The sequence below is a fragment of the Sciurus vulgaris genome (genome assembly GCF_902686455.1).
Source record: "Sciurus vulgaris genome assembly, chromosome: 15".
Taxonomy (NCBI): Eukaryota; Metazoa; Chordata; class Mammalia; order Rodentia; family Sciuridae; genus Sciurus; species Sciurus vulgaris.
The window spans coordinates 87,529,697-87,552,826 of NC_136476.1; the positions used below are offsets into that span (position 1 = coordinate 87,529,697).

At 53.7% G+C, this 23,130-nt stretch overlaps 1 long non-coding RNA gene across 1 annotated transcript; it reads right to left on the reverse strand.

Annotated features, from left to right (window-relative positions):
* Positions 1 to 2,602: 2,602 nt before the first annotated feature.
* Positions 2,603 to 6,575, reverse strand: LOC306645533. Its single transcript, XR_013759683.1, has 3 exons — positions 2,911 to 6,575; positions 2,722 to 2,759; positions 2,603 to 2,683 (listed from the first exon to the last, which is right to left on the reverse strand). It is a non-coding gene; the product is annotated as an uncharacterized lncRNA (long non-coding RNA).
* Between the last annotated feature and the right edge of the window lie 16,555 nt (positions 6,576 to 23,130).

Below are 23,130 nucleotides of genomic sequence, written 5' to 3' on the forward strand. Positions count from 1 at the left end.
GTACTGGGGATTGAACCCAGGGGTGCTTTACCACTCAGTAACATCCCCAGCCCTTTTTAATTTTTATTTTGAGACAGGGTCTCGCTCAGTTGCTTAGGGCCTCGTTGAGTTCCTGAGTGTGGCCTCCAGCGAGTGACACTCTTGCCTCTGCCTCCTGTGTGGCTGGGATTACAGCTGTGCACCACCTCGCTCAGCTCTAAGCCGCCTGTAACCCAGTGAGTGACGAACAGCTCTGATGTCCTTGGAATAGCTCTGGGTCCCTAGAACAGCTTCCTAGATGACAGTCTGCTGGGGCAGAGGCCATGGGGCCTTTTGCCAAAATGCCCTCTGGAGCTCTGCTCTAACTTGCCATCCAACCTCGGTGGTGACATTTTCCTAGCTTTGTGCCAGCTCTGAACGGTCTTCGTCTCTGGAAGTCTGACAGGTAGAACAAAGCTTTTTGTCACTTTGATTTTAATTCCTCTTAACTGCTGGAGACATTGACTATCTTTTCATTTTATTATTTGGCCATTTGGAAAATTGCCTGTGTATGCTCAGCCCGTTTTTAACTCCTGTTGGACCCTATCCATTACCTGTTGGCTCCGAGAGCTTTGGGCCTTCAGCGTTGAGGCCACCTCCGCCGTGGCCCCCGGGCCCTGCTTTGGTGGGCCGCAGGTTGCCATCTTCTGACTTGGATTGCTGTTTTTGTTTGCACACACTTTTAGCTTTCCTGTAGCTGTCTGTCTGACTCTCTTGGATGCTTTCCGGCTCGGGGGTAAGATCTAGGATGACCTTTACTCCGCCGAGATCTCAGAAGCTTGGGCTGGTTTCATGGCCAGGTTTCTAAGTAAGACGCGGGCCTCTGAGGGGTCCCCACCCTGGAGCATGGCCTGGAAGAAGCCGTTTCTCAGGGGAGAGGGCACTTTCTTTTTTCCTTCCTGAAGCTTCTGGTTGGTGACATTTTTTTTATTAACTTTCAGAAGGAGAAGAGCCCCTGTGGTGAGGTGCTGGCTTTGACACGGGGGACACCCATTTTCCCTCTGGCCGGGCTCCTGGCTGTACAGGCCGCGTGTCTCTGAGGACCACCCAGAGGCACCTTCCCACTGCTTTGCAGTCCTCTTCTGCCACCGGGGAAAGAGGGGACGCCGGCATCTCCGCTCGGCCTGAGGCTGACTCTCCAGGCTGCCAGTGCAGCTCTGAGGATCCCCATGGGCGGGGGTGGGCACCCCACACGGAGTCCTCTGGGCAGGCTCAGTGGCCTGTGTGGGCCAGTGCACCCCTGGGGGCCCTGCGTGGCCCTCTGTAGAGGGAACAGAGTCTGTTGGGCCTTCCCACCGTCACTGTACACGTGGAGGCCAGCCAGGGCCCTGGTGGGACAAGCTCCGCTCTGGGAGTCTCTACAGAGGCAGTGGCGCTCTCGGGATTGAAGTGCACCCTGAGGGAAGGCGCGTGGCCCCACCTCTGAGTGAACTCCCCGACCCAGGGGTGCGGCCTCCAGACCCCCGGTGGAGAACAAACTGCAGCCTGCTCTGGGAGGCCACCCTGCCTGTCTGCTCAGTGTCACACCACCTCACACTGGAGCCGCAGCCTTCAAGGACTCCGCCTTGAAGTCCCGCTCAAGTGGTTTGTCCGGGCATCCGTCTACAAAGGACTTCGGAGACTCTTGGAGGGGAAGTGTAGCCCTGGGCCACCCCCTGCACTGCTGAGCCTCTGCTCCGTGGAGGCAGGGACTGGTGGGAGAGGCCTGCAGCAGACCAGGGAAGCTCCACCCAGGAGCGTTTCAGAACACCGCAGTGGGGGCCAGGTGCAGAGGCCACGCTGTAATCCTAGGGCTCTGGAAGCTGAGTCAGAGGATGGCAAGTTCGAGGCCAGCCTCAGCAACTTAGCAAGACTCTGTCTCAAAACAAAAAATAAAAAGGTCTGGGGACATGGCTCGTTGGTGGATCACTCCTGGGTCAGATCCCCAGTGGGGTGGGGGAGCAAGGTGGGGGTGCCTCTGCCTGGTGGTGCCGTGTTTGCAGTGAGACCCTTCTTGGTGGGCTAGGGGGAGGGGACACGTTTCTTTTATGCTGTTTGAGTTTTTGAATTCATATACGTTGCCCTTATAGAAACATAAATGAGCTTATTTTTAATGGAAGCGCGTGAGTGTGTATACATGCAGATGCAGTCATCTATGGCTCGCCTGTCCTGTGGCACTCACCTCCCCTGTGGGTGCTCACCTCCCCTGTGGGTGCTCACCTGACCATGGGTGCTCACCTCCGCTGTGGGTGCTCACCTCCGCTGTGGGTGCTCACCTCCTTTGTGGGTGCTCACCTGACTGTGGGTGCTCACCTGACCGTGGGTGCTCACCTCCCCTATGGGTGCTCACCTCCCCTGTGGGTGCTCACCTGACCTGTGGGTGCTCACCTGACCGTGGGTGCTCACCTCCTCTGTGGGTGCTCACCTCCCCTGTGGGTGCTCACCTGACCATGGGTGCTTACCTCCCCTGTGGGTGCTCACCTCCCCTGTGGGTGCTCACCTCCCCTGTGGGTGCTCACCTGACCATGGGTGCTTACCTCCCCTGTGGATGCTCACCTCCCCTGTGGTGCTCACCTCCCCTGTGGGTGCTCACCTGACCATGGGTGCTCACCTCCCCTATGGGTGCTCACCTCCCCTGTGGGTGCTCACCTGACCTGTGGGTGCTCACCTGACCGTGGGTGCTCACCTCCTGTGTGGGTGCTCACCTCCTGTGTGGGTGCTCACCTCCCCTGTGGGTGCTCACCTCCTCTGTGGGTGCTCACCTGACCGTGGGTGCTCACCTCCCCTGTGGGTGCTCACCTCCTCTGTGGGTGCTCACCTCCCGTGTGGGTGCTCACCTCCCCTGTGGGTGCTTACCTCCCCTGTGGGTGCTCACCTCCCCTGTGGGTGCTCACCTCCTTTGTGGGTGCTCACCTCCCCTGTGGGGGCTCACTTGACCTGGGGCAGTGGACCCATCACAGGTGACAGTGCCCTCATCCCCGCTGAGCTCACAGAGAGGGAGACAGACTATTCCACTCAGGTTGAGGGATTCCTTGGACCACTGGACTTGGTCTCTGGAAATTCTGTTTCTGCAAAACAATCTTTAAGACCTTTTACCTCAGCAATGACTTTGGTTTTATTTCTCCAGTGTTAGGTTCTTAGAATTTTCCTGGCAAGAATTTCACCTGATGTGTGACTTACAATTGCAGGACTGCTTGACTTTCCCATGATCTGTTATAATTAGCATGTTAAGCTAATGTGGAGAATCAGCTTCCGGAGACAGAATCACCCAGGCGGGCTCCGCATGCACCACATAGGGAAAATCAGGATGCTCTGGGCTCATTCAGGAGAGAGAAGGATGCTTGCCAAGTTGGGATTTGAGAAAAGAATGATTTTCTCATTGATTTTTACAGAAAATGGGGCAACGGCCCTTCTTATGAGACAGTTTTGTGGGACTTACTCTCCTCGGGGAGTGCCTGTGGAACCTAGGCGAGGTCCTCGGAGTTCGTGGGGTGGGGGAGGCAAGGACAGACCAGGGTAGCCCCTTCCTCAAAGGCAGAGGAAATAGGCAGAAGTGACAAAGGCCAAGGAAGTGGTGTGTCTCACACATCTGGGATAGGAGCCCCGCACGGTGAGCAGGTAAGGTTGTGAAGGACTTGGCTGTACGCATCCCTGGGGCAGGACTGGCAGAGAGGGCAGCTGGCTGTCCTGCAGGTGCCACGGAAGCCTCAGCTGACCCCAGGACCCGGATCCGGGGCAGTCCTCTGAGGGAGTATCCGTCAGCTTTTCTTTACTGCTACTGCAATACAACGTAGAGGAGAAGTGCACTTTCAGCCCACGGTTTCGGAGGGCCTCGTCCACAGACAGCTAACTCCCTGGCTCTGGGCTGCACGTGGTGGTGGCAGGGCCCAGCAGAGAGAAGCTGCTCAGCTTGTGGCAGTCAGGAAGCAGAGAGAGAGAGGGAAAGGGGCTGCAGGGCAGATGCCCCCTTCCCGGGCACACCCCCACTGCCCATCTCCTCCAGCACGCCCCACCTGCCCACCCTCAGCAGCCGGTCAGTCCCTTGAAAGGAGGGCAGGCTGGTGAGGTCTCAGCTCTCCGTCCCTCAGTTCATCTCTGGACATTCCTGCATCAACAGCAGCTGTTGGAGACACCTCCCAACAGTAATTGCCCCAAATGAGGCAAGCAGCTGGGCCCCTGCACCCGCTGCAGAGACCGCTGAACGTGGGCTGCCCCAGAGTGGGGACCCCGGCCAGGAAGCTCCACAGCATTGCAGCTGTGTGCCAGAGGCAGACTGCGTTTGCGGCCACCAGGGACCATCCGGGACCTCCACCCTGATCCCTGGGCAGCTAGCTGCCCTGTGTCCACCACGAGCCTTCCAGGCTTCTGCGTTCTTCCGTAGATCCAGCCTCTGGAATCCTCTGGAAAGCCCTGCCGGGAGCCAGTGCGCTCCCTATTTTAGGCTGAGTTGGTTAGCTTGTTAATTCTCTCAGACGTTTTATTCAAACCATGCTTATTGGGAGCGGCTGCAGAAAATGTGTCAGAAATTCTAAGATTGTGAGACTTGGATATGAAAACCCGGAATAGAGTTTTGACGGCAGCATTAAAATGACGGCAGATGTGATGAGGAAGCTGGCGCAGGCTCAGCTTGCCACGTGCAAGTTTCCAGGTCGCGGCGGATGAATGTGGCACTGAGCGAAGATAAGAAAGCTCAGCACGTTCTTGTCGAGTCTCAGAACTGCTCTCCAGACCCACGGAGATCCGTCTATTTCAGGTATCGTATGACAGAAAGAAGCAAGAATTGGCTGTGTAGTGTCTGAATTTTTAGGAGGTAGTGTGGAACATTTTACTTTTTTTGGTATAAAAATCTACTTCTGATATCCTGAAAGACAGGATGGTAAGACATGTCCTCCAAGCTTGGTAAAGGTTTATTGTTTCTTCATACAGCAGTTTGGGGCCATTGGAGTAAATTAGGGGTACATGAGGTGGCCACATTTTCCACTGGACCAGCTCTGACTGAGAGGAGTTGATGGATGTCTTAGTTCATCTTCCATTGCTATAACAAAATACCTGAGACCATGTAATTGATAAAGAAAAGATGTTTATTCAACTCATGGTTCTGCATTCTGGGAGTCCCAGAGTATGGCTGACTTCTTGCTGCATGCTAACCTGGTGGAGGGTGTCACAGTTTGTGCCAGCTCAGGTCTCTCCTCATAAAGCCACCAGTGTCATCGAGGGGGTTCCACCTGCATGACCTCATTACCTGTTTACCCCCAGGTCCCACCCCACATACCATCACTGTAGGCATGGGAGGACCACGTTTAGCACAGGAACTTTTGGGGAACATACTCCAACCACAGCTCAGGAGAGCCACACACGGCCCTGGCCACCTGCTCCAGAAGGTTTGCCTCTGTGGCACTTGCTGCTACGCCACTGCCCTCACACGGGCCCAGGAAACCCGTCTGGCTGCCTCTCCCCAGCAGGAGCTGGTGGATGTGCAGGAGGTGATGGCTGCGTCCACTTGTCAGCACCCAGGGCTGTGGTGGGAGGCAGCCTGGGGACTTCTGTGTGGCTCTGCTGGGGCAGATCCTAGGGTGTGTCCCCTTGGCCTCACTTGCTATGCCAGGGGTCTCTGCACTGACGGTGGTGCTGTGAGGGGGAGCAACCTTCCTGAGGGAGCTTGCTGGTCAGCGCAGAGATGCCAGGACCAGAGACCCTGGGCCCATGCCTGGGGAGGTGGCCAGGGTTTCACTTTGCCTTTCACATTGAGGTTTTGAAGATGTGGCCAAGGAGTGTGCTCGCTCTTCAAACCAGGTGGTACTGTGTGGTTGTCCACTTGGCCAACCTGCCCCAGAGCCTTGATGGAGGGTGGAGGTCAGGCAGGTGGCGTGTGTGGGAACTTCAGGGTCAAAACTCACCCGCCGGAGGCACTGTCTGCTCAATCTGTGTGGCAGTAGCCATGGGTCCTCCCAGCTGTGCTCTGGACTCACTGCCCTTGCTGGGGAGACCGGGGAGGTTCAGCCACACTGCTGGAAAGTGAAGGGGTCAGCCAGCAAGCTGGTGAAGTCCTGGAAACCAGAGAGGGGGACACTGCTCCAGGCCACCAGCATGGCAGAGGCTTTATATGGATAGCCAGGTGGCTGGGACAGAGACGGCCCTTTGTGGACACATGCAGTCCACTCACAGGCAGCAGAAGAGCCACGTTCCCCGGAGTGCACAGAAGCAGCAGAGGCTTTGCTTTTTGTGGCTCAGCTTCCAGTGACGTTCAGGGAAACGAGTTGACAGCCACAGACAGATGTCTGGGGAGGATGGAGGGAGGGGTTTGGCAGGTCCCTGGGGACCATAGGTCACCCTCAGTGTCTGTGGCCTCCGTCACCTGGGAAGCTCTCCAGAAGCCCTGCTCTTGGAGATGAGCACCGCGGACCCCATGCCCTGAGGCCCAGGGCCCTGGCCAGCCTCGCCGTGACCACCTCCATGCTCGCCCTGCTCTGACGGCCACCCACTCAGCCCTGGAATCTCAAAGCGGAAACCAGACGTTGAAAGATGACACAGAGAGAAAGTACGGGTCACAGCCGATACCTGCTCTGAACTTCCCCACGTCTGCCTGAGCTTTGGAATCCTGCCCTCAGGACCTGGAGGAGAGAGTTCTCCCTGCCGGGAGCTTGCTGCATCTTCTCAGGACGCCCAGAGCGGGTCCGGACTTCAGGTCAGAGGAGAAAGGGCAACGAGGACAGGAAATCCATGGTGGCAGAAGGAGGGAGCCCAGAGCCGCCTGGGAGATGGGGCTGAGGTCTTTGAGACGCAGTTCAGGGGGAGCATCCAAGTCAGGGTGTGGCCAGGTCAAGGGAGAAGAGTGAACTCAGAGTGGAAGGAGCCACCGCCCAGTCTCCAGTACTCCTGGGGGTTTCTCCAGAGCCCACTGAGACCCGGGTCCTTGGGTTGGGAGGAGGAGTGGGCCTGGAGTGTAGAGGCCCCATGCTGGCCTTCGGTCACAGATTGCGAGAGGAAAGCCGCTGGAGGAGAGGCAGTGAGTTGACCCCGACAACAGGTGCAGAGCCCTGTCCTCAAGGTGGCGGGGCTGCAACTGCTCAGGGGAGTCCAAGGCCACGGCCAAGACACAGGAGCTTCTTGGGCTGCTGTCTCGGGGGACCAGAGACCTGAGCTGGACCAGGTGATGGCAGTGTTACTCCAAGGGCCCCACCCCACGCCCAGGACGCACCCATCTTGACAGAAGTCATGGAAACGTAACAGTGCGCGGTGAGCACGCCATTGTACGTCTGTGTGCTGGCAGCACTTGCTGGTTCTCCTGCTCGCTGGTTCAGGTGTTTCACTGGAGACCTCGAGTGGGCAGAACGACATGGAGCCCGAGACCTTGATCTGGGGACAGGTGTGAAGCCTGAGAAGACCCCCATCCTGGAGCTGGCTGCCCACGCCCGGAGCCAGCTCGGCCGGCTCACCCTCCCATCTCACCGCATGGACCTGGAAGCAGCCAGCTTGGAATCTCAGCTTCACCGGCATCCCTTCAGCAGAGAGACAGGCTGCGGATGCCCTCCTGCTGGCCGCTCAGAAAAGAAGGAAAGGAAAACCACGGAGTGAAACTTGGAGGAGGTCCTCACGTGCTAGAGGTGGGACAGCTGGCCTGGACAGTCAGCGACTGCTGTGCAGTGAAGCCCGGGGAGTCCTTCAGTTCACCCTGGTGTTAAAAAGCAACGTCAGAAGCAGATCAGTCAGTCACCTGGCGGAGACGGACAGAGCCAGCTCATGATCTTGGAGACGGGCAGGCACAGGTCAGCATCTGTCCTGACCCTAGGAGAGTCTCGCATCTGAAGCAGTCCAGCTGATGCGGGGAAGAGGAATGGCAGCGTCCGAACGCCTCCATGCTGCAGCCCCCCGGGGGAGGAGCAGAGGGGACAGGGCCCGCTGCAGTGGAGCCCTGGCCCACTCTCACCTCGAGGAGCCCCACTGGGGGCAGCCAGCAGCCCCACCAGCCTTTGTCAGATCCCTGTAGGCAGAGGGGATGAGGTTTAAGGACATCAGATAAGGAAGTGGGCGCGGCTGGTCAGGTGTGACAAACGCAACACAAGGACAGGGTTGTGGGGCTGTCGAGGGGGCCAGGGACAGGGCTGTGGTTGGGATGGGTGCAGAGGGGCTTCTGGAGGGGATCAGAGTTGTTTCTTGACCTGAGTGGTGGCTGGAAGGTACTTTCCTCCTTCCTCATTCATCCATTCAGCTCAAAATGCAGTCTGCTGCCCCCAACATGGTTTGGCCGGCCCAGTGGACCTCAGTCTGGTGGCCCACCCCACCTCCAAGTCCACCTGACACCTTCGCCCTCTGTCCACTGCTTCCCACTGGCCACTCCCCGTGCTCCAGGGTCTTCCTCTGCACAGACGAGGCTCGCGGGACTCGCTCTCAGTCAGGGTTTTGGGTCCACAGGTGTGCACCTCTTTTCTCTCCCTCCCCCGAGTCAGCTGGTCACTTTCCCTTCGGCTAGTCATTTTAGCATGTACCTCCGCCCTTAGACGGGGCCCCTCAAAGCAGAGCTGAGATGGGGCTGTGGGCTGCGCTTATTGGGGAGGGGCCCCAGAGGCCTCAGCCACATCCCAGTCTGATCCTGATGTTTGCTCTCTGCAGATGGTGTCTCCCCTGGCTTGTGGGCGTTGGTGGGAAGTAGACTTCTTGGGAGCAGGGAGCAGGAACTGGGGAAACAGGCTTTTCCTCGGAGGACACGTTTCAGACTGGGCTGCACCCGGACCAGAGCCAGGCCCAACAGCCTGGAGACACTCCTGTCAATGGCCACATGGTCCAGGTGAAACTTCAACAGCAGAAGATGGCACAGTGACCAGTGGGAAGGGCTGCAGTTAGCCTGGGCCAGCGTGATGAGCCAGCCCCACCGACCTCTGCGAGCAGGGGACCGGCCCTTGTGCACCTGCCTCAGGGCAAGCTGCCTGCCGTGCCTGGGGAGCACCTTTGCCTTTCTGCTCTGCGACAGGTGTAAATGAGCACAGTGGGGTCCACCCAGCCAGCAAGCCTGTCCAAGGGAAGTGTGGGGAGAGCACAGGGACAGAGCGGGGTGCTGCCAGCGCGGGCTCTATGGGGGAAACGCACGCAGGCTCACCTGGGAGGGACTCCTCATCGGCCGAGGTGGCGTCCACCTGAGCATCAGATCCATGGGGACTTCCGTGTTATAGCCACCCACATGGGTGGACTCCAGGCCACCTGGAAGACCGGGTCAGTGACAGGCTTTTGGGCAGGTCTTCCTGAGTTTCTCTGGAGGGCCTTATCTCAAACAAAAGCACAACTTTGAGGGAGGATTGAGTTGTTTAAAGGGGCCTCTTAGGTGATTGTCCCTGACTCTCCACTCATTCATAGTCCCCACGTCCATTGTCCAGGCCAAGTAGATCTTTGACCTGCTCCGTTGAGTTTCGTTCTGGACAGGCTGGTGCTCACCTGGCTGGGAGCTGGGCCGTTCCCTGTCAGCTGGGGCTCTGACGTTAGAGGCTTCTGATTTTCTGCCATCCTTGGTTTGCGCTCCCTGCCGGCCTTGGGCTTCCCCACCTCCTCCTCCTCGAGAGCCCCTCCTGAGCTCTGTAGGGTGGGCTCTGTGAGGACACCGCAGCTGGAGGTGGAGGGCACCTGGGGCCATGGGCTCTTCTGCTGCCTTCTGATGGAATGCTAGGCTTTTCGTGGGTCTCAGGCTGTGACCTTCTCAAGTGTCCCTGCAGGGGTGACACTCTCCCGTGTCCCTTGCCCCCTGCTCCCTGAGGGGACCCTTCCATCCCGTCTGGCCCTGTGGACTCTTTTAGTTTGGTTTCTCCTCTTAGGGGGACAGGAAAGCTAGAGGGGGCTGGACAGAGAGGATGCCCTTGCCCAACGGAGCAGACTCTGGGAGGATTTCCCTGGACAGGAGGCCTTGGTTATGGAGAAGGAACTGCTGTTTCCCTAGGATTTTCTATCCCTGCTTCTGCCAGAACCTGTGGGGGACTTTCCAGACAGAACCTGCTGGAGTCCTGGGGGGAGGCCAGGGGGTGTGCCCCAGTGCTGGACTTCCATGACTCTTTTGCCCAGACACTATTCCACACTGAGCGCCCAGCAGTTCTTCCAAGTTGCCATGTGCTATGAATTGAGGGGCCAAGATGGCCACGTACAGTTGTGTAGGTTGCTTACACATTCATGTAAAGGTTCCATATGGGCAAATGGTGGCCCTGCTGAGGAGGAGGCTGGGAAGTAACAGGGCACTGGAGATGGTCCCAGTCAGATGACGGCAGGTGTGACAGGGTCCCAGAAGGGAAAGCGGAGGCACACTGTGGATGGGAAGAGGAAAGGAATAAAAAGGAACAGAAAAACCATCTGCGGGGTATGTTGTGAGTTGTGGGCTCTGAGAAGTGCCAGGAAGAAATGTGGGGCGGAGCGGAGGTCAGACAGGAGGGGTGTGCTCGGCTTTGAAAGGGCGTCCTGGCTAGCTTTCATCACTAGGAGGAAGTGCCTGACGCACGATGCTTATGAAAAAGAGGTTTATTCAGCTCGCGGTTTTGGAGATTGGACATCCAAAATCAGACGGCCTTCACCCCTTCCTTGGGCATGCCCCCCACGACCTAAGGTCCTTCCCTGGGCTCACCTCTTAAAGGTCCCTCCAGTGCCCTCTGCTACATCAGGGTCCAGCTTTCAGTACCTGGACTCTTGGGGGACAGGCCATGTCCAAACCCTCACAGAGGGTGATGTCAGAATAAGGACCAGAACGGCATTTGGGAACCAGCCTCTCATACGTACAGGGGCCGGACTTCCCCGCCAGAGCAGCAAGTCAGAGGCCCTGGCCTGGTTCACTCGAGGCTGAAGCAAGCCGCTCAGACTGACTGACCGGCAGGGAAACTCATCGCTCACTGTCTGGGGGCTGGAGAGGCGAAGATTAGGGAACCACAGGTGGGTGACTGGCGAGGGCAGCTCTGCCAGCAAGACAGCCCTTTCCCCTGCCACTCGGCAGCAAGGCAAAGCGCCCCCCGCCCTGGGTGGGAGGGCACTGATCCCTGCGTAGGGGGCCCTGGAGGGCCCGCCTCTTAGCACTGCTTAATGCAGCAACGCTGGGCACGGCCATTCAGACTGGAGTGGGCACCGGGGCAGGGAGTTGTTGTGGCAGGCACGGAAAGGAGGCCAGGTGCCTGGAACGCAGGAGCAAGCGCGGTGTGGGCAGGCGGCAGGCAGAGCAGGAGGCAGGGCCCACCTTAGGCGGGCCTCCCTTCCTTTTAGCCAGGAGGTGTGGGCGCCGTTGGAGGGTTTTATAAATGCTTCACTTCAAAAGTGATGTCAGCATGCAGAAGGGTTGCCACACGGGGCGCATGCTTCCCTTGTACCCTGGCCAAGGCCAGCTGCAGAGTTAGCGAGCTGGCACGCCTTCTTAGCGCTCGGTGACTGGTGTCTCCTGAGCACACCCCTCCTGCAGGAGTGCGGTGCCTTCCACGCACAGCTTCCTCCAACTTCTCCAGGCAGCATAGCCCAGCAATGCCCTTTCCCTCAGAGGAGAAGCTCTCTTCTGGGCCGGGGCCCATCAGAGACCACCATTGTGCTGATTCCACTCTCAGTAGCCTGCCTTGGTTCGGTTCCATGACTCAGTCTGTCTTTAATGACCTTGGCAATTGTGACGAGGTCAGGGCCAGAGTCCTGGAGTCTGATGTGCCCTTGAGCCTGCGTGCTGTTGGCAGGACCCCTCCTGCCTGCCCGTGGTCAGTGGCGCGGTGCAGGGTGGGAATGCCCGTCACTTGGTTAAACTCACCACTGTGAGTCCTCTTCTCCCTCTGTAGTGAATAACCGCCCTGGTGGGGGAGGCTGCTTGGGGATAAGTGTCATTGTCGTCCTTTGGCCACTTAGTTTGAGAGTCTTGCCTGGAGACGGTGTGACTCTGGTGACTGACCAGTGGAGGTTTTCCCAGCTCAGTCCTTTCTGGGCCCGCTAGCCCTCTCCATGAGGAAGACCCTGTGTTGTCTACCACGGTTAGCAGTGTGTGTACGCAGGCGATGCCCCTGGACGGCCACTCCATGGTAGGGGTTAATCAGCTGCTGTCAGCATCTAGGGGTTGTTCCAGTAGTCAAGACCGGACCTGAGGAATCTGGGAGAGTTTTGAGATTTAGGTTTTAAAGGGATCCCTGTATGTCACACACAGGTGACATCACACGCACGCCCGGAAAGCTGACATGTAAAGGGCAAGTGAAGAGGTTCAGCGGCCGGCACCTCACGCCCACTGGTGGAAGTACAGGATGCAGGGGAACGTCCAGGCAGTTTCTTACTAAGCCAAATATACTTCCGTCACATGGGTTAGTCAGCTTTGCATCGCTGGGACCAACAGGAACAACTTAAGGAGGAAAAGTTCATTTGGGGCTCACAGTTTCAGAGGTCCCTGTCCCTAGAGGGCCAACTCATTGTCTGGGCCCGAGGAGAGGCAGCACAGCATGGGGAGGGGCCCAGCACAGGAAGCTGATCAGCTCATGGCGGCCAGGAAGCAAGAGAGACAGAGAGGAAGGGGCCACAGGGGAGATGCACCTTCCAGGGCACACCCCAGTGACCCACCTCGTCCAGCCCGGTCCCACCTGCCCACAGTCAGCACCCAGTCAGCCCTTCCAAACTCGGATGGACCAATTAGGTGCTAACTCTCACAATCCACCTCTGAATGTTCCTGCATTAGTAGGAGCTTCTGGGGGACACCTCCCATCCTCACCCTCATGGCATGTGACTCGGCAGTTCCTCTCCTAGGTGTCCGTCCGAGGTGAGTTAAAATGGCAGGTATGCACAAGGCCTTCCACCCCGTCTCACGGCGGCTTTACGCTACAGCCCCAGCCTGAGAAAACCACTGTGTGCCCTCGCTGCATGGGCCGAAGATGACGGCACTCCTGTGTGGCAGGACACACAGCCCGAAAGACCATGGACACCTGACGTGCAGGATGTGGGTTGTGCAAGGGAAGGAGCCAGATGCAGGGGTGTGAGCCGTGATTCTGTTCACACAGGAGTGAGGAACCCAGAGAACCCTAATGGTGCAGAGCTGGCCTGCGGTTGGTTGGAGCTGGGGGCAGGTAGTTCAGGGCTGAGATCGGGCCAGTGGAAACGCTCATGGCCATGGGGTGCACACAGTGTACCGTTGCAAAGACCAGGGCCTTGCTTCTGAACTGCTGAGGTTTGACTCTGTGTCTAACCACCTTAGTAGATCTCTAAGAAGTGTCCCTTTGATTCCCATGGGGATCTCGGGCCACAGGGCAGAAAGCAAGCCCACTGTGGGCTCTGATTTGGGATTTAGGTCGGTGGAGAGTTGGTCCCACCAGTACAGGAGGAAGCAGACCCCATGCACCACCCCACCTGTGCCCTCCACCCCCAGGGCTGGGACAGGAGCTGGGACCAAAATTCTGAGAAAAACGTTTGGGTCCCCTTCCCTGAGGCTCTTCCGGGACATGGGGAGGTGGTGCAGAGGGAACCAGAGTTTACAATCTCTAGGACACTCTAAAGTCACTCCCCTGGGCCCCAGCACAGAGGGCACCCTGCCTCCAGGCTCTGGCCAGCACAGTGTGGGCCCCCAGCTTGGCCAGCCAGGCCAGCCCTCCACAGGTGGATTGGGGTCCAGCCTTGGAGTGCCCCAGCCCACAGAGGGCTGCAGAGGGCCTCACCAGCAGCCTTGGGGACGTCAACTGGGTGCCTGCTGTGAGCCATGCAGGCAAGGATGGCATTGGTCCCTGAAGTAGACGGGAGCCTGGAGGGGTCAGCAGGGCACCTGGGCAGGGTACTGGGGAAGTGAGATGAGGCTGGGGCACGGGTCCAGCCCGGGCTAAGAGGCCCAAAGAACTTTGTCCCCACAGCAACCCCTGGCCTGCAGGTGCCTCTGTAGGTAGGGTGGGGAGCAGAGCTTCACACACACCCTGTTCAAGGATACGTGATGTCCCAGGAGAGCGGGGGACAAACTTCCTTGGGCCTTGGTGTATGGTTGAGACCTCGGGTCTGGGGCTTGGGCATGAAGGAGCAGCAAACCCAGGGAAGGGGGCCCAGTCAGTACCCTTCCTACACGGAGGACAGAATCTGGGCTGCGAATCCCATTTCTGCAATCCGAAGCACCAGGGAGGAGCCAGCTTCTCTGCAGTACCATGGACAGAGCCCCCACCCTGTACCTGCTCCTGTACCAATTCATTGACCCACGTCCCTTTCCACTCCTTAGGTGACAGACACCTTCCAGGTGCAGCCTCCCCTCCCAGCCCATGGTCCAGCACCTTCAGGGCGGACTCTCAGGCGGGTGCCCTGTGGTCTGGAAGGACGTGGATCATGGGAGAAGACCCGTGTCCTGGCAGTGTGGACACGTGCACCCCAGCTGCAGCCTGCTTTCATGGTTGGGGCTCCTGCCTTCTCCTGGGGTTTCTCCCATCCTGCAGAGGTGCTCAGGGCCCACTCTGGACAGCCAGCAAGTGTGGTTGGAGAGGCCAGGATCTCTTTGGCTCCTTGAAGAGACTAGTGCTCACCTCCTTGCTGCTCTGTGAAACATCTTCATGTGGCTCTCAGCCTCCTTTAAATCTCCGTGCCTCTTCCCTTCCCCAAAGACCAGTCTGAGTTTGAGGGGATGGCGGCTGAGGGTTTCCACACTGCAAAACCTGCACCTGGCTTCCTGCAGCATGAACTAAAAATGCCTTGGGTTCCTGGGAGCTGCCTGCATGGCTCACTCCAGCAAACTGGTCCTGGGGTGTTTTCTTTAAACCCCACATTTTCTATGGCACCCTGTTCTCTTCGATGATCTCTGGGTCACTTTTTATAATTGCTTCACTTAAATGCAGCTGGACAGCCAGCTTGAGTGCCCGAGGGGCATCTGATGGGGTCACAGGGCCAGGCTCCAGAGCAGGCATCCATCCAGGAGGAAAGGTATAGTCTCTAGTTTATTAAAACACTTGTATTGTCTTTCCCAACTCATAAAAGTTCTGTGGGCTTACTGTGGAGAATTTGGAAGACCCAAAGTCTAGAAGGAAATTTCGAAAGCTCCAAGAAGCAATATTTGTATTCCCTGGAGGCTGGAACAGAAGTCGTGTGGCCAGGTCAGGGCTGTGCTCTTCAGACACCATGCGAGGATGACCCAGGGCTGGCCCTGGTCCCAAGCCAGCCACTTGAGCTCCAGTCATGGCCTGGCCTCTGGATGGCCAAGGCACCACCGGAACGGCTTCAGCTTCCCACAGGCAGGAAGGGACGGTACTCCAGGCCACCCACGGCAGTGGGGATGATGTGGGCATGGTGGAGGACCACCAACACGCTTCAGCCAGGGTGCTGCTCACGCTCCTCAATGTCCAGACAGGCTCCAGCCACCTGAGTGGAGACTGCGGACCCTCCAGTCCCCAGGGCTGGACCCCTGCTGTCTCCTCGGTCTGCTTCTGGCCTCTTTGCCCTCAGGGGCCCCTCAGCTGGCTCCCTCCTCCCTCTCCCCGCAGGCCCCTGGTCCTCAGCCTGTGGGTGGTACCCTCTGCCCTGCCGCCAGGGTCACTTGTTCCTCTCCCCTGTCACCGGCCCACCCCCATCACCAAACCCACCAGAAACTCCCCGTGGAATTTTCTTTTCCGTGCCCTTGGGTCCCCCATCCCAGTCACCCTAAGCAGGACCTTTGAGACCCTCCCCATGGAGCCTGGCAGACCTTCCAACCCAGCGGGCCCTCCTTCCTCCCCTCTGTGATTTTCAGCAACTCCAAGCTCTGGGCTTTCCAGGGTGGTCCCGACCCCTTGGACTGCAGTCTTTTGATGCATAAAATTTTTTCGATTTTCATGAAGTCCAATTTACCCATTTTTGTCTTTTGTGGTCTGTGCCTGTGATGTCACACCCTAGGAACCATCACTAAATCCAGTGTTCTGAAGCGTTTTCTCTCTTCTCAAGTCCTACAGTTTTAGGTCCCTGACCATGTTGAGTTAATCCTTCTCTGTGGTGTTAGTAAGGTCCTACTTCACTCTTTTGCATGTGGATGTCCAGCTTTCCCTGCACACCTCGTTGGAAGGACTGTCCTTTGCCCACTGAATAGCACTGTGGCTTGTAAGTAGAAGGTTCCCCAAAGGCTCATGTCTTGGGAGATCTTGGGAAGGGATGGATCAGGAGGGCTCTGACCTCTTCCATGGATTAGCCCACAGAGGGATGGTAGCTGACTGACTGTTGGGAGGTGGTGGGAATTGTAGGAGGTACAACCTAGTTGGAGGGAGCAGGTCTTTGGGGGTGTCCTTTGGGGACTATTATCTTGTCCCTGGCTACCTCTCTCTCTTTCTGCTTCCTGGTTGCCATGAAGTGAGCAGCTTTCCTCCACCATGCCTTTCCACCATGATGTCCTGTGTCACCTCAGGTCCAAAGCTATGGAGTCAGTTAAGCATGGACTGAAACCTTTGAAACCACAAGCCAAAATAAACCTTTCCTCATACAAGTTGTTTTTTTCAGGCATTTTGTCATAGTGACAGAGACTGACCAACACAAATGGTCTTGGCATACTTGTTAAAAAATCATCTGGGCATTTCTCAGGGCCTTGTGTAGCTTCTGGGTTTCTTTCATCTATTGCACTGGGCTGTGTCTGTCTGTTTGCCCAGACCACACTCTTGATTCCAACAGCTTTGTAGTAAGTTTTGAGATCATGAGGTATGAGTCCTATAGCTTTGTCCTTCTTTTTCAAGATTGTTTTGACTATTTGGGGTCCCTTGAGATTCCGTATGAATTTTAGAATGTTTTTTTTTCTCTTTCTGTAAAACAGTTGTTGAAATTTTGATGAAAATTGCATCGAATCTAGTTCAGTTAGGACAGCATTGACCTCAGACCAACACTAAATCTTGTCATCCATTGGCACAAGATGCTTTTCCATTTATTTGTGTTGTCCTTCATTTCTTCCATGTTTTACAGCTTTTATTGTACAAGTCTTGCACGATCCTGGCTCAGTTACTTCCTATTTTACTCTTCTTAATGTCCTTGTAAATGGAATTGTTTCGTATTTACTTTTCAGTGTGTTCCCTGTTACTTCCAGGCATGCAGCTGATTTTTATCCATTGCCTTTGGCCCGCTTCTTGGCTGAACTCATCTTTAGTTGTAAGGGTGCGCGTGCGAGCGCGCGTGCGTGTGTGATACTTAGGGTTTCCTACATACCAGATGATATCATCTTGTAAACAGAGTTTTACTTCTTCTTTTCCAATTCGGAGGACTTTTATTTCTTTCTCTTGCCCGATTTCTCTGGCTAGAACCTGCAGAAGTGTTGAGGAAAGTGGTCAAAGTAGCCATCCTCACTGTATTCCTGACCTCGGAGGCACGATTTCAGTCTTCCACCTTTTAGTGTGATGTTTGCTGCGAGGTTTTCATCTACAGCTTTTATTACGTTGGCATGTTTCCTCCTCTTTCTTGAGTGTTCCTATCCTGGAAGATGTTGGATTTAGTCGAATGCTTTTTCTGCGTGGATTAAGATGATTGTGTGATTTTCCCCCTTTATTTGTTAGCGTGGTGTGTTATGTGAATCAAGTAGCACTTAAGAACTGCTTACCTTTCTTTAAAGGACTTTTTAAAAATAATAACTTTATTTTCTTTATTTATTTTTCTGTGGTGCTGAGGATCGAACCCATGCCTCACAGTGCTAGGCGAGCGCTCCGCCACTGAGCCTCAGCCCCAGCATATTTTTTTTCTTTTTTTCTTTTTTTTTTTTTGCAGTGCTGGGGATCGAACCCAAGGCCTTGTGCTTGACAGGCAAGCACTCTACCAACTGAGCTCTCTCCCCAGCCCTCCTGCTTACTTTTAATGTGGTTATATTTTCAACGTTTTTGCTTTGTCACTCCAAGGTTGTGAGTTTTTTTCTTGTGTTATCCTTTAAGATTTCACAGTTTTACCTTCCACCTTCCCCTCTACAGTCCGTGTGGGCCAGTCAGAGTCCCCGTCGTTCTGATGTGCGTTTCCCTAATGACAAGTGATAACAAGGATCTTTTGTGTGCCTCTTTGTCATCCCTCTCCTTTTTTGGTGAAGTGTCCATTCTTATCTTTTGCCCAGTTTTAAAAGTAGAAATATATATACATGTGCGCGTGTGTTGTGTATGTGTGTGTGTGTGTGACCGCTTTCTTACTGTGGAATTCTGTGTGTTCTGGACACAAGTCTCTTCTTGGCCTCCTGTCCTGTGGACCTCTCCCAGCCTGTGGCTCGCCTCCTCACATCCTCGGCAGGTTTGCTAGCAGAGCAGATGTGTCTTATTTTTGATGAATACATTCTGTAGGACTTTTATGACTCACACTTTTGATGTCATACCTAAAAATCTGCCTAATCCAAGGCCATTTGGGCTTTTTCCTTTATTTTCTTTAATAAGTTTTGTAGTTTCGGTTGAAGGGTATGATACATTTCAAGTTAACCTGCATCTGGTTCAAGGTAGGGGTTCAAGTTCACCGAGAATGCTTGTTTGGCGCATGAATGATACTATGGTCTGCGTGGGTGGTGCTACTCTTGTGAATGGTCCGTGCCAGTACTGTTGGAAGGGGCTTGTTTTCTCACAGGTGAGCTCTCTATGAAAAGAAATTTGGTCCCTCTGTCTCTCTTCCTCTTGCCCTTCTGCCTTCCTCCAAGGGATGACACAGCAAGAAGGCCCTTGCCGGATGGCAGCACTTTGACTTTAGAGTTGGAGCTCAGAACTGTGAGAAAATGGATTTCTGTTCATTATAAATTACCCAGTTTCAGGTATTCTGTTAGAGCAGAGTGATCTGGTTTTAGAACATTTCTGGCAGTAAATGTCTGCTCTTCTAACACTGTCAAAAAAGGACAAATGCAGCCAGGTGTGGTGGCTCATGCCTGTAATACTGCGGCTTGGGAGGCTGAGGCAGGAGGATCGCAGGTTCAAAGCCAGGCTCAGCAACTTAGCAAGGCCCTAAATAACTCAGCGAGACCCTGTCTCTATATAAATTATTTAAAAAGGGCTGGGGATGTACCTCAGTGGTTAAGCACCTGAGGGTTCAAAAAAAAAAGGACAAATATAGATATACAGATGACTAACTCTCAGGTACCATTTGTTAAAAATATTAACTTCTCCATCTAAGTGCCTTGGTACATTTATTAAAATTTTATTATATGAAATGTGTGGGTCTATTTCTGGATTTGTACCACTTGTGGGTAGATCTATCCTTTTCCCAATACCACATCTCTGTATTTACTACATGTAAGTCTTGAAATAGGTAGTGCAGATCCTCCAACTTTGTCATCCTTTTTTTAAAAAAGTTTCATGATTCCAAATATTTGCTTTTTCTTAAATATCTTAAAATCAACTTGTTGATTTCCTCAAAAAGACTTGCTAAATTATCATTTACAATTGCATTAAATGTGTACATTAATTTGAGAGAAATGACATCTTAACAACATTGAATCTTCCAATCCATGAACATAGGATATCTTTCTGTTTATTTAGGTCTTCTTTGATTTTTCATATCAATACTTTGTTGTTTTAGTGCATTTCACCCGGTTTACACTCCACAAATTCATGGTTTTTGGTGCTGTTGTACTTCTTTTTTAATATTCAAATTTCAGTTGTTCCTTGTTAGAAAAAGAAATTGAATAGGTTTTTGTGTATTGGCCCTCTATCCTCTGTGTTTGCCAGTTAAACTCACTTATTCATTCTAGAAGTTCTTTCAAAGACTTTGTAATTTTCTAGGTAGCAATCATGTTTTCTACCAACAGAAAGTTTTCTTCCTTTCATTCCAAACAGTGTTTCTTTTATTTCTTTTTTGGTGCCTTATTCTACTGGTTAGGACCTCAAGCTTATTGGAGCCACATGCTCAGGCTTAAGTTAATATTTAACTTAAGGAACTACCCAGCTGCTTCCAAAGTGGTTGCCCTGGAACTCCCCCCAGTTCCAGGGGCCTCACGTTCTCACCAGCACTTGGTGTCACTCATTCCCAGAGCTTCCAGTTTAAAAAAAAAGACTTTTATGTATGTTTCTAGAGTTCATAGTTGTTATCAACGGAAGTGTTGGTTTATGAAGAGCTGAACTCTTCCATTCTGGGAGTGAAAACTCTATCATTTAAATTTTTTCTGTTCCTGTTTGATATTGGTATTTGAAGTACTATGCAATATTTGTTTTTCAAGTGGATTCAGAGCAATAGTACTAAACTCATGTATTATTCTTTATTTACTCACTAAATTTAAATAATCTTAAGATTACTTTGGATTTTCTATGCACATAGGTGTAAGGAATGTTGACCTTCTTTCTTTTCTTGTATGCCTTACTGTTTTCCTTTCCTTTCCTTCCTAGGCAGAGCACTGTTATTAGAAATGCTGATAGCAGGACTCTGTGTCTTGTTCCTATTCTCCAGTGGAATCTTTTCTGTGTTATTTCCTAGAAACATATATTTTATTTGTCTCTAGTTGCATTTTATTCCAAGTTTGTTACAAGCTTTTATCATGAATAGATGTTGAATTGCATCGAGTATAGTTTTTTCACTATTAAGATGTTCAAATGATTTTTCATCGCTGGCTATGGTTGTGAGGGAGACTGATAAGTTTTCAAATGCCAATGGATTGGAAATCCTGGAACACATTTGTCTTATGTTATTCCTTGTGTATATTACTGGATTTTCTTTGGCAGTTATGGGAATATCTAGGATCTATATCTGCCCCCAGCTTGGTAAGTTGTAATTTGTCCATATAATCTGCTTCCAAACCTCTCAGCATAGAGTTGCGCATAACATCACTTCAGTATCTTGTGTGTGTTTATTGGATCTGTGCTGATGTCTCTCTCTCACAGCTTTATTGAGGTATAATTCATATACCACAAAATTCACCCATTATGAGTATATGACCCAATTTTTTTAAAGTCAACTTACAATTGTGCAACCATAACCTATTCCAGCTTAATCCCAGCACCCCAGAACGCACTGCCCTGTCCACCCACAGATCTCCCATCCTCCTGCCTCGGCCTCCCGGGTGGCTGGGGTTGCAGGTGTGTGCCACTGTGCCTGGCCACCTATTGTCTTATGGTGAACAGCAATGACAACAGCAGCAACCCGGCCACCGTGGTGCCACTTTGCTTGGGAACCGCATTTGGGGATGGAGGGCTGTTGCTGGAGGCGGGGCCACCCCTTGCCACCGGGGAGGCGGCCTGTCAGCTGGGACCAAGCTGGCTCTCAGCACTCACCTCCCGAGCCTGTGGGCTCCCGGCTCGCTCTCGGGCGGAGTTCTGAGACCTGGAGCTGGATGTTGAGGCAGCAGAGCTGCTGGAAGCAGGGCCCCCTTTCTAACCCAGCCGAGACGCCACCTGGCATCTGCTCCTGCGTTCTAGGGCTGGGTCTGGCTCCAGATCATCTCTTCACGGGCCTGGCTGGTCCCAGAAGGCTCCACAGAGGAGTGTGGGGGCCACTGTGGAAAAGAACCGCTGGGTTTCCCAGTCAGAGATGTCCCTCTCGTGGTGTCGACCTTTGAAATCTTTGAGGCTTCCTTTATGATTCAGTGTGTGGCTGTTGTTTCAAGTGTCCTGGGTAAGCAGGGACATCGTTTCAGTCAATTTTGTTGACCGCTTGTTCACGTATTCCATATCGGTACTTATTTTCTGTCTGCTTGTTAATTACTGAGAGAGGGAATAAGAAAATATCCCACTATGGTTGTGGGTTTGCCTATGTATATTTTTTATTTGAAACACTTGCTTTGTTTATTTTGGTGCTATTTTGTTAGGCACATAAAAGTTTAGAATCCTTGCATGTTCCTGAAAACCTGATGGTCTTAACAGTGTGAGATATTCCTCTTTGTCTTTAGTAAGGTTTTCTGCTTCCAAGTTTATTTTTCTAGTATGGAGATTGCAACACCTGCTTTCCCTTGGTTAGTGTTTTTATGCTGGCTTTCCTTGTTTTTCACTCTCCGTCTTTCACTACCCTTAGGTCTTAGGTGCATGTCCTGCAGAGTCCATATGTAGCCCCTTCTTCCTAACCCAGTCAATAACTCTGGATTGGTTATTCTTTTCTTTCAGTACTTCATTGTATTCTGGCTTCCATGGTTTCTTGTGAGAAGTCACAACCTTCTAACCGCAGTAGATCTTTAAAATGTATCTCAAGTTAATTTGTTTTATATTGCTATTACAGAATACCTGGGGATGGGTCATTTATAGAGAAAAGAGGTTTATCTAGCTAACAGCTCTGGTTATTCAAGTGCCTGACCCTGGCACTGTGCAGCTCTGGTGAGGGCCTACTATCACATCCCCTCATGGCAGATGGCATCAGGAAAGGAGCACATGTGAGAGGAAGAAAGAGATGGCCTGGGGAGACAGAAAGCAGGAAGACCCAGGGGCTAGGTTTGGTCTTTCTGTAGCCACTCACTCCTGTGGAACTGGCAGGTCCCTCTACAACTGCATTGCCCCTTCTGAGGGTGGCATTCCAGGGACCTCACCACCGCCCAGCAGGCCCTGCCTAAAAGTTCCCCCACCTCTCCACGTGACCACAGGGACCAAGCATGGGAACCTTTGGGGGCCGCTGCCTTGGTTTCTCCCTCCCGGGGCGCCCCAGTGCACGCTCTAGTCCTCTGTGCCTTGCACACCCTCGTGGTGAACGCCTCTGTTCCTGTCTGACCCCCAGTTCCTGTCTGCTGCGTGCCTTCCTGTACGTTCTTCAGCATCTTCTCTTTGCCACACTATTTCTGTGGGATTTCTTTTTCCTTCCATTCCCTGAGTTTCGCCAGCTCATATTGTCTCCCTGCCCCGTCTTCCCTCTGAAGTTTTGCATTTCTGCTTGGCGGCCTTCATAGGACAGTCAAATGCTTCTTCGCAAGAGTCGTGGACACTCACGGTAAAATGTACGCTCTCAGCGTTCCCCTGCTGCGTTGCTGCCATCCCCTGGTGGTATTCTTCGTTTAGTTAAAGTCTGGGTGCTGCTGCATGCTCCTGGCAGCCTCTCTGTGCCCGTTCTCCCCACCGGCCACTCCCGGGAAGCTGCTGTGTGGAAGGGCGATGTGGCCTTCACGGTCCCAGGCTCGCCACCGAGGTGGCCAAGACAGCGTCCTGCAAACTCGGCAGGTCTGTGGGCGGCACGTGGTGTCACACCTCTGTGTCTGAGTGGACTGGGCAGGTGGCCATCCTCTGCGGGTGGCTCACTTCTCGCCTGCCCCCCACCCCCGTGTGCTGCAGTGACTGGTTTTGCTTCAGGTGAGTCCAGTCCCCGTCTGCTGGGGACGCACCCCGTGGACGCCCCGGC